Raw genomic sequence first — 12,262 nt, forward strand, 5'->3', positions numbered from 1 at the left:
GCTGAATCCAACTGGGTACCCAGGAAAGGTGATGACCGTGTCTGGCCCTTCTGTCTTCTTGGTGGCGATGGGTACCCCAGGTTCCTCCTCCGGTATTATGTGCGCCGGGCTGACTTCTTGGTCCTCCAGGCTAACGGTCGACGTGATCACTGGCAATCCGGCCGGCGCCGATGACGCTGCCGGCCCTGCCAAGGAGAGGGTCGCGGTGACCGATTCCAGCCTCTCCAACCTGGCGTTGACTTTAGACATGGATGACATTTAGAGAGGACAGCATGGTATGTATATCCCCTGTGCTGGACTGGCTAGGTCCTTCCCCTGCCTCCCTGTTATCGATTGGCGTGCGCAGCAGCCGGAAAAGCTCTGCTTTCCTCGCCGTGGCGGGGAAGGGAACATGCCGTCACCTTAACTCCGTCATTATGCGCGGGATTGTCCAGGATCTGATGGGTGCTGGACTGGCTAGACCGTCTCCCTGGGTAGCAGTGACGGATCTAGCAGGGGTGCCAGGTAGGGAGAAGTTCTCTATCCCTTCCAGAGACATGGTAAAACAAAACAGTTGATTAGCTTGGGGAAACACAGGATCGTGCTGGCAAGCTAGCTAGGCCGGATGGCGAAAAAAATTATACTTGCATGGTGACAGATGAGGCCCTGCTAATTTGCCAAGCGGCTTGAGAGGCTCTACCTATGATTTGGCGCGAGGGGTTAATGAGGCCACTTGTGGTAGTGGCAGGAGCGTTGGCCTCTCGGTGACTGTAAGACAGGACTAGGGGAAGGGAGTGACAGGTGAGGCCCTCTCTATGCAACACGCGAGGCGGCTTACTAACGAGGTGGCGCGTTGGGCGGGTGCCTCTGTACGTTTGAGGCGGGGTGTCGGCCTCGCGGGACCACTAACTGCTGGCGAAGCCAAGAAGGGGGTAACCTAGTGGGATGATGGTGCCCCTAAAGCCAGCACGCTGACCCTAACGGGATCATTCGAAATGTAAGGAAGACTTTTGTTAAATGAGCAGGTGAACGTACCTGGTGGTAAGAAAAAATTCTCCGGATACATGGTAGTGCAAAATACAATATAGGTTGACCACCTGAAAAAGGGGGAGGGTAGACATAAAATAGTGTGATGAAATGTGACAATGTACATGGTACATATGCATGACCCGGAGGATCATGACGGTTGTTCATGAAATGATAGCTTGCGCCTGGTGTGAGAAGAGACCAGCGCGTGGCGCATGGCCATGCACAAGTGGGAATGTGCGTTTTGCAATCCAATGGAACGTATTGGTCTGTGTACTTTAATTATTATTTTTTATTTTTTTTGGTGACCAGCTGATATCTCTTCCCCCCCCCCCCTTTTTTTTTCTCTCTTTTCTTTATTAGTAACCAGACGATAACTCCTCCCCCCTGTTTTTTTTTTTTTTTTTTTTATTATTGTGTGGGGCTGCTGGGGTGATGTTTGACTTTGGAGGGGCGTGCTGGAAGCCCCCCCTGCAACCTGCGCAGGAGGGGCCCCCTGTGTGACGGCGCCCCCTGAGCTTTTGTTGGGGCTGCTGGGGTGATATATGACTTGGAGGGGCGCGCTGGAAGGCCCCCCTGCCGTCCGACGGCGGCCCCCCGCATCAGATGCGGCGCGCACGGCGGCCGGGACACCGCGCACGCGCCAACGGAATCGCCGCGCATGCGCAGAACCCCGGCCGCGCATGCGCAGACCAGGCACCAGGACGCGGCCGGGCGCCATCGGCCGCGCGGCAGGAGGAGCGGCAAAACAGGCAGGAGGCGGTGGGGAGGGGATGTCTGTGCAGCGGTAAGCCCAGTGGAGGTTGAAATGAATGGGGGGTGTGCCGGGTGTACCGCAGCTGGCCCCTGTGCTGTGTACATGAATACGAGGAGGGGGGGGGGGGGAGGAGGGCATGAATGTTGGATGTTGAGGGGTGAAATGAAATTAACCAGAAATGGGGAATGGGGCTGGAACCATCAGGGAGCTGACCGGAGTGACGGTCCTGTGGGGAGACGCCAGAATAGGCATGAGCAATGAGCTGCCGGTGATTGCTGCGAGATGCCGTGACATGGGTGCAGCGTGTGTGATATAAACAGAAATGGGGGATTGATCCAGGCACCATTGGCCGCCTGCTGCAGAGCTGTTGACCGAAATGGTGGTACGGTTTGTGAACAAATGCGCATGAACAGGTGTGACAGAAATGAATGCTGGTGACTTTGTATGAAAACCGTGACATTGGTGCGCATTGATGAAATGAAATGAACCGATACAGGGGCAACCGTGAGGCCCTGCCTGTACCGTATGAATGACTCATACGCATTTGTGCTCCTGCAGCTGTGCACATGAACATGAGGAGGGGGGGGGGGGCATGAATGTGGGTGATTGTGGGGTGATATGGACTGAAAAAGAAATGGGGAACGAGCCTGGAACCACAGGGGTGCTGACCGCAGTGTTGTTTCTGTGGGATTGCTTGAACAAGACATGACAAAATGAGATGCTGGTGACTGTGAGAAATCCGTGACATTAGCGCAGCGTCCATGAAATGAAATGAAACAGAAATGGGGGATTAGGCCAGAAACCATGCCGCATGCTGCAGAGGTGTTGACCAGAATCGTAGTACGGTGTGGACAAATTGCGCATGAACAAGGCGTGACAGAAATGAATACTGGTGACTTGAATGAGAAAACCGTGACATTGGTGCAGCGTATGATGAAATGAAATGAACCGGTACAGGGGCAACCGTGAGGCCCCGGCTGTACCGTATGGATGACTCAGAAACCACTGCCTGCATGCCGCAGGGGTGTTGACCGGAGTGGTGATACGGTGCAGATAAATTTATGTATGAACAAGACATGACAGAAATGAAATGCTGGTGACCTGGGCGAGAAAGCTGTGACATTAGTGCAGCATTTGGTGAAATGAAATGAACAGAAATGGGGGATTGCCCAGGAACGACTGCATGCCTGCCGCAGGGGTGCCGACCGGAATAGTGGTACGGTGTAGACAAATTTGTGCATGAACAAGGCGTGACAGAAATGAAATACTGGTGACTTGTACGAGAAAACAGTGACATTGGTGCAGCGTATGATGAAATAAAATGAAATGGTACAGGGGGCAACCGTGAGGCCCCGGCTGCACCGTATGGATGACTCGCAGTTTAACGGGCAACGTGACACACAGTGAACCTGAGTAAAGCTGGAAAAATAGAACCGAAATGCTCCAAATCCAGAACTGATGGCAACGAAAAACTCCCAGAAATTCAGCGACTCGCAGGCAACTCTCCAGACACTCCACAAGAGACCTCCTCTCTCAAAAGCTCAGACCTCAATGATGCAGGAGCCAGGTAAGGGGAGTGCCCTAAATAGGCTGGAGGCGGACCTCAGCCCCTCCCACAAATCCAGGCAATCTGCCTTAATACATATCATGTTTTAGTGTCTCCATAGTCTGAGAGCCATAGTTTTTTCAGTTTTTAGGCCATTGTCTCAGGTTGGGTATGATTTTTGCGGGATGAGATTATAGTAAGATCGGCACTATTTTGGGGGGCATATGACTTTTTGATCGCTTGCTATTACACTTTTTGTGATGTAAGGTAACAAAAAAATTGCTTTTTTGACACCGTTTTATTGAATTAACCTGCGGTTTGCAGCGATCGCCGATACCGGGGGGCAAGGGGGGTGTCACAGGACCCCCCTCGGCATTGACCCAGGGTGCCTGCTGATTGGAACTGGGTGCCTGCTGAAATCAATCACCACCCACTGCGCGGCGGTGATCGGAACTACACAGGACGTACCTGTACGCCGTGTGTCATTAGATACCAGGACATCAGGGCGTACAGGGACGCCCTGTGTCCCCAACAGGTTAAAATAAAGTGATTATTACGGGCTACAGCTAATGAAACCCCAAAAAGTCTGTATCTCCGAAAATTTGATTAATATGAAAAAGTTCAATCTCATAGACTCATGGAGGGAGATTTATCTATACTGGTGTAAAGTAGAAATGGCTTAGTTGCCCATAGCAACCAATCAGATTGCTCCTTTCATTTTTCAGCCGTGAACGGCTCCAGTGGAAAATGAAAGGAGGAATCTGATTGGTTGTTATGGGCAACTGAGCCAGTTTTCTTTTACATAGGTTTTGATAAATATTAGAGATGAGCGAATTTCATGTTATGAAATTCGTTCACGCTTCGTTTGGTGGTAAAAGCATAATTGCGTTATGGATTTCGTTACCACGGATCATAACTCAATTCTATGACGGAATGCCTTTAGAGGCATTCCGTTATTCATTCCGTCATAATAGAAGTCTATGAGCTGCATAACGGATCTGTCCTGTTTCCGTTATGCAGGAGAGGACTCCCCTGCATAATGGAAACGGGACGGATCCGTTATGCATGCCATAGACTTCTATTATGACGGAATGAATAACGGAAAGCCTCTAAAGGCATTCCGTCATAGAATTGAGTTATGATCCGTGGTAACAAAATCCATAACGCAATTATGCTTTTACCACCAAACGAAGCGTGAACGAATTTCAAAATATGAAATCCGCTCATCTCTAATAAATATCCTTCACAGTGTCGCACTGTAATTAGCTTCAAGCGGTGGCAGCCCGCACAGTGCTCCAAGAAAGGACACGCCCAACCGCTGCCCCGCATACTGCAGCGCTGCCTCCCATTGAACAAAAATAGGCAGAATTTTGGTGTGGTGCCTGTACCAAAATTACACTGGCAAATTCTGCCTCTTGACTGGGCCCTGAGGGGCCATCACACTTTTTTTTGACAGCTGAAGTTGGAGTGGACTCCCATAAAAAACAATGGACGGCGGTTTCAGCATTGCTGCCCATGGGCATAAAATGTAGCGTGAACGGCTTCTAAATGTGGAAAAGCTTTTATACATTTGTGGGGTCATTTATCAAACTGGTGTAAAGTGGAACTGGCTAAGTTGCCCATAGCAACCAATCAGATTCCACATTTCATTTTCCAAAGGAGCAGTCCAAAATGAAAGGTGGAATATGATTGGCTGCTATGGGCAACTAAGCCAGTTCCACTTTACACCAGTTTGATAAATGACCCCATTAGTGCATACATCAAACATGAAATAAAACTTATACAAACGTATGCAATTTTAGGCTAACGTTGCCACTAGAGTTGAGCGAACACCTGGATGTTCGGGTTCGAGAAGTTCGGCCGAACTTCCCGGAAATGTTCGGGTTCGGGATCCGAACCCGACCCGAACTTCGTCCCGAACCCGAACCCCATTGAAGTCAATGGGGACGCGAACTTTTGGGCACTAAAAAGGCTGTAAAACAGCCCAGGAAAGAGCTAGAGGGCTGCAAAAGGCAGCAACATGTAGGTAAATCCCCTGCAAACAAATGTGGATAGGGAAATGAATTAAAATAAAAATTAAAAAAATAAAAATGACCCAATATCAATTGGACAGAGGTCCCATAGCAGAGAATCTGGCTTCACATCAGCAGAGAATCAGTCTCTTCATGCCATAGCAAAGAATCTGGCTTCATGTCAGCAGAGAATCAGTCTCTTCATGCCATAGCAGAGAATCTGGCTTCATGTCACCCACCACTGGAAGAGGCCACTGTCACATATTTAGGCCCAGGCACCCAGACAGAGGAGAGCGGTCCCGTAACAGAGAATCTGGCCTTATGTCAGCGCAGAATCTGTCTTCATGCCATAGCAGAGAATCAGGCTTCACGTCACCCACCACTGGAACAGGCCACTGTCACACATTTAGGCCCAGGCACCCAGGCAGAGGAGAGAGGTCCCGTAACAGAGAATCTGGCTTTATGTCAGCACAGAATCTGTCTTCATGTCATAGCAGAGAATCAGGCTTCACGTCACCCACCACTGGAACAGGCCACTGTCACACATTTAGGCCCAGGCACCCAGGCAGAGGAGAGAGGTCCCGTAACAGAGAATCTGGCTTTATGTCCGCGCAGAATCTGTCTTCATGTCATAGCAGAGAATCAGGCTTCACGTCACCCACCACTGGAACAGGCCACTGTCACACATTTAGGCCCAGGCACCCAGGCAGAGGAGAGAGGTCCCGTAACAGAGAATCTGGCCTTTTGTCAGCGCAGAATCTGTCTTCATGTCATAGCTGTCGGTGGGTAATAATTCAATTAAGAATTATTAATTATGGTCATAAAAATTATTAATCATAAAAAAATTGAATTTATAAAATTTGTCATAAATTCTTAAAATCATGACCTGGTGAATTGTAGACAACCTAATTGATACAATTCACATCTGAGTCCGACTATTTCCTCAGATAAATAAGTTCTTTTTGACGTGAGATGACGTTAATGATAAAATGTAGTTCTACATTATACAATAATACATAGGTATTATAAAAATATGCAGATTTATTGGTGACAAGATTTAAACATATATAAGTAAATAAACACAAAGATACATGCAAATGAAAATATATAGCGTTAATATAAAGCATTACAAGCTTAACAATACATGTGAGTGGAAATAACTTGTCACATTATAACCAAGCTATTGTTAGGTTAGGATATCAAAATATGAACATAAGTTATATATATTACTTCTGTTCAGAGAAAACCTCATGATATCAAGATGGGCATGTCTAATCCTAGACATCAATATAGAATGCTAAATACATTCTGCCCCCCCTAACCAACTACACATCACATGGCTTCAAGATGGGCAAATCCATTCAAGGATATAACTTAGAAGAGATAACTTTATCCTTCCGCCCCATCCTGGACTATTTTCACATACGTAACTTTGGTAAGACTATTAAGACAAATAACTGGGATCTAGGATCTTAAATGGGAAGGATTTGACGTCTTTCCCGTGGGAATCCATCACTTAGCTTGGCGAAGAATGTTCTATCAATATATATATATATATATATATATATATATATATATAAAAGCAATCATTTAATGCTTTGCTAGATTATGAGTCTAGATTCTTCTGCAGGTAGAATGAAGCCTCACAATATCCTAAGACTACATCTCAATATGGAGATGATCAATTTATTTAATCATTTATTTATTCGCCAATCTAGATGGTATAATTTCACCCACACTATCAAATTAGTCTTAATAAAATGAAATATCATTTTCTGTGTCTCTTACCAAGTCCTAGTAGGAATCTCACTTCTGTTCCTAGGAAAGCTGGGTGGTCCATCATAGTGCATCTCACCATGACTTTCATCTTGATAGACCTCAACTTCTCTCCTTTCCTCTCTCCTTTCTTTCTCTTCTCACTTCACCTCCTGTGTATGGCTTATGATAACAAACTTATCAGTTAGACACACCTTCCTGGTTTAGAACTTTCCAATCATTGTCGGATGGGTGTGACCATTGATAAAATGTGACATCATAACCCTACCCAGAATGCATTTTTGCTACTGTTGTAATGTCACCTACTGATACCTAGGTGGCACTGCTGTATAAGCTATCTGCATCATAATATAAAGGGTTAACTTATGTAGGTCTAAATATACTTTTTGACCTTAGAAGCTTTAATTCAAAGCTATAGGGATTAATTCTGACACTTGTAGCAATTAGAGACAGACCTCTAGGCGTCTCTCTGAAGGTTTCTCACATTTAATTTATGGATCGTAAATGGCTTGTTTTCTCACAGAGATATCAGTACCTCCTCTGTCATACCAAAGATGTGATTAATTGTTACAAAACACACATCTTCACAGACATTTTTTTTTTAGAGACAGATACTCCTAATGAGAAATATACACAATATACTGGATACATGTTGTCTTCGTAACATATAACAATATAATATAAACAAATATATATATATGTCCTACTGATTGTCTTATGCTAAGGACTAAGGCTCATTAAATGAATACATGAATATTATATATTTTGCTTCATTAATAAATGCCTAATTGTATAGGTAATTATCACCAGCTGCAAAGAGCTCATCTTTATCTCCCGTCATAAATTTAAGTAAGAAAACAAGGCGGATTCTTCTCAGACTGGTACATTCATGGGAAGGATAACACTGAAGAGTATAAACCTTTGTGTGACCTTAATTTGGCCTACTCAAGACATACAAAATTGCAACTATAGTCGAGCATGGCTCTTAAAGGCAATGAACATCCATTTTGACAATAATGAATTGGATATGAATGCATTTACCTATGAAAAGGCCCAACATAGCAGAGAATCAGGCATCACGTCACCCACCACTGGAAAAGGCCACTGTCACACATTTAGGCCCAAGCACCCAGGCAGAGGAGAGAGGTCCCGTAACAGAGAATCTGGCCTTATGTCAGCACAGAATCTGTCTTCATGTCATAGCAGAGAATCAGGCTTCACGTCACCCACCACTGGAACAGGCCACTGTCACACATTTAGGCCCAGGCACCCAGGCAGAGGAGAGAAGTCCCGTAACAGAGAATCTGGCCTTTTGTCAGCGCAGAATCTGTCTTCATGTCATAGCAGAGAATCAGGCTTCACGTCACCCACCACTGGAACAGGCCACTGTCACACATTTAGGCCCAGGCACCCAGGCAGAGGAGAGAGGTCCCGTAACAGAGAATCTGGCCTTATGTCAGCACAGAATCTGTCTTCATGTCATAGCAGAGAATCAGGCTTCACGTCACCCACCACTGGAACAGGCCACTGTCACACATTTAGGCCCAGGCACCCAGGCAGAGGAGAGAGGTCCCGTAACAGAGAATCTGGCCTTATGTCAGCACAGAATCTGTCTTCATGTCATAGCAGAGAATCAGGCTTCACGTCACCCACCACTGGAACAGGCCACTGTCCCACATTTAGGCCCAGGCACACTGGCAGAGGAGAGAGGTCCCGTAACAGAGAATCTGTCTTCATGTCATAGCAGAGAATCAGGCTTCACGTCACCCACCACTGGAACAGGCCACTGTCACACATTTAGGCCCAGGCACCCAGGCAGAGGAGAGAGGTCCCGTAACAGAGAATCTGGCCTTATGTCAGCGCAGAATCTGTCTTAATGTCATAGCAGAGAATCAGGCTTCACGTCACCCACCACTGGAACAGGCCACTGTCACACATTTAGGACCAGGCACCCAGGCAGAGGAGAGAGGTCCCGTAACAGAGAATCTGGCCTTATGTCAGCACAGAATCTGTCTTCATGTCATAGCAGAGAATCAGGCATCACGTCACCCACCACTGGAACAGGCCACTGTCACACATTTAGGCCCAGGCACCCAGGCAGAGGAGAGAGGTCCCGTAACAGAGAATCTGGCCTTATGTCAGCACAGAATCTGTCTTAATGTCATAGCAGAGAATCAGGCTTCACGTCACCCACCACTGGAACAGGCCACTGTCACACATTTAGGCCCAGGCACCCAGGCAGAGGAGAGAGGTCCCGTAACAGAGAATCTGGCCTTATGTCAGCACAGAATCTGTCTTCATGTCATAGCAGAGAATCAGGCTTCACGTCACCCACCACTGGAACAGGCCACTGTCACACATTTAGGCCCAGGCACCCAGGCAGAGGAGAGAGGTCCCGTAACAGAGAATCTGGCCTTATGTCAGCACAGAATCTGTCTTCATGTCATAGCAGAGAATCAGGCTTTACGTCACCCACCACTGGAACAGGCCACTGTCACACATTTAGGCCCAGGCACCCAGGCAGAGGAGAGAGGTCCCGTAACAGAGAATCTGGCCTTATGTCAGCGCAGAATCTGTCTTCATGTCATAGCAGAGAATCAGGCTTCACGTCACCCACCACTGGAACAGGCCACTGTCACATATTTAGGCCCAGGCACCCAGGCAGAGGAGAGAGGTCCCGTAACAGAGAATCTGGCCTTATGTCAGCGCAGAATCAGTCTTCATGTCATAGCAGAGAATCAGGCTTCACGTCACCCACCACTGGAACAGGCCACTGTCACACATTTAGGCCCCGGCACCCAGACAGAGGAGAGGTTCATTCAACTTTGGGTTGCCCCGCAATATAATGGTAAAATTAAATTAAAAATAGTATTGAATGAGGAAGTGCCCTGGAGTAGAATAATATATTGTTAAGGGGAGGTAGTTAATATCTAATCTGCACAAGGGATGGACAGGTCCTGTGGGATCCATGCCTGGTTCATTTTTATGAACGTCAGCTTGTCCACATTGGCTGTAGACAGGCGGCTGCGTTTGTCTGTAATGACGCCCCCTGCCGTGCTGAATACACGTTCAGACAAAACGCTGGCCGCCGGGCAGGCCAGCACCTCCAAGGCATAAAAGGCTCTGGCCACGTGGACAATTTGGAGACCCAGAAGTTGAATGGGGCCGAACCATCAGTCAGTACATGGAGGGGTGTGCACAGGTACTGTTCCACCATGTTAGTGAAATGTTGCCTCCTGCTAACACGTTCCGTATCAGGTGGTGGTGCAGTTAGCTGTGGCGTGTTGACAAAACTTTTCCACATCTCTGCCATGCTAACCCTGCCCTCAGAGGAGCTGGGCGTGACACAGCTGCGTTGGCGACCTCTTGCTCCTCCTCTGCCTTCGCCTTGGGCTTCCACTGGTTCCCCTGTGACATTTGGGAATGCTCTCAGTAGCGCGTCTACCAACGTGCGCTTGTACTCGCGCATCTTCCTATCACGGTCCAGTGTAGGAAGTAAGGTGGGCACATGGTCTTTGTACCGGGGATCCAGCAGGGTGGCAACCCAGTAGTCCGCACACGTTAAAATGTGGGCAACTCTGCTGTTGTTGCGCAGGCACTGCAGCATGTAGTCGCTCATGTGTGCCAGGCTGCCCAGAGGTAAGGACAAGCTGTCCTCTGTGGGAGGCGTATCGTCATTGTCCTGTGTTTCCCCCCCAGCCACGCACCAGTGATGGGCCCAAGCTGCTTTGGGTGCCACCCCGCTGTGAACATGCTTCATCCTCATCCTCCTCCACCTCCTCCTCATCCTCGTCCTCCTCGTCCTCCAGTAGTGGGCCCTGTCTGGCCACATTTGTACCTGGCCTCTGGTGTTGCAAAAAACTTCCCTCTGAGTCACTTCGAAGAGACTGGCCTGAAAGTGCTAAAAATGACCCCTCTTCCTCCTCTTCCTCCTGGGCCACCTCCTCTTCCATCATCGCCCTAAGTGTTTTCTCAAGGAGACATAGAAGTGGTATTGTAACGCTGATAACGGCGTCATCGCCACTGGCCATGTTGGTGGAGTACTCGAAACAACGCAACAGGGCACACAGGTCTCGCATGGAGGCCCAGTCATTGGTGGTGAAGTGTGTCTGATCCACAGTGCGACTGACCCGTGCGTGCTGCAGCTGAAACTCCACTATGGCCTGCTGCTGCTCGCACAGTCTGTCCAGCATATGCAAGGTGGAGTTCCACCTGGTGGGTACGTCGCATATGAGGCGGTGAGCGGGAAGGCCGAAGTTACGCTGTAGCGCAGACAGGCGAGCAGCGGCAGGGTGTGAACGCCGGAAGCGCGAACAGACGGCCCGCACTTTATGCAGCAGCTCTGACATGTCGGGGTAGTTGCGAATGAACTTCTGCACCACCAAATTCAGCACATGCGCCAGGCAAGGGATGTGCGTCAAACCGGCTAGTCCCAGAGCTGCAACGAGATTTCGCCCATTATCGCACACCACCAGGCCGGGCTTGAGGCTCACCGGCAGCAACCACTCGTCGGTCTGTTGTTCTATACCCCCCCACAACTCCTGTGCGGTGTGGGGCCTGTCCCCCAAACATATGAGTTTCAGAATGGCCTGCTGACATTTACCCCGGGCTGTGCTGAAGTTGGTGGTGAAGGTGTGTGGCTGACTGGATGAGCAGGTGGAAGAAGAGGAGGAGGAAGCTGAGTAGGAGGAGGAGGAGACAGGAGGCAAAGAATGTTGCCCTGCGATCCTTGGCGGCGGAAGGACGTGCGCCAAACAGCTCTCCGCCTGGGGCCCAGCCGCCACTACATTTACCCAGTGTGCAGTTGGGGAGATATAGCGTCCCTGGCCGTGCTTACTGGTCCACGTATCTGTGGTTAGGTGGACCTTGCCACAGATGGCGTTGCGCAGTGCACACTTGATTTTATCGGACACTTGTTTGTGCAGGGAAGGCACGGCTCTCTTGGAGAAGTAGTGGCGGCTGGGAACAACATACTGTGGGACAGCAAGTGACATGAGCTGTTTGAAGCTGTGTGTGTCCACCAGCCTAAATTACAGCATTTTATAGGCCAGTAGTTTAGAAATGCTGGCATTCAGGGCCAGGGATCGAGGGTGGCTAGGTGGGAATTTACGCTTTCTCTCAAATGTTTGTGAGATGGAGAGCTGAACGCTGCCTTGTGACATGGTT

Source organism: Bufo bufo, chromosome 8 (genome assembly GCF_905171765.1).
Source record: "Bufo bufo chromosome 8, aBufBuf1.1, whole genome shotgun sequence".
Lineage (NCBI taxonomy): Eukaryota > Metazoa > Chordata > Amphibia > Anura > Bufonidae > Bufo > Bufo bufo.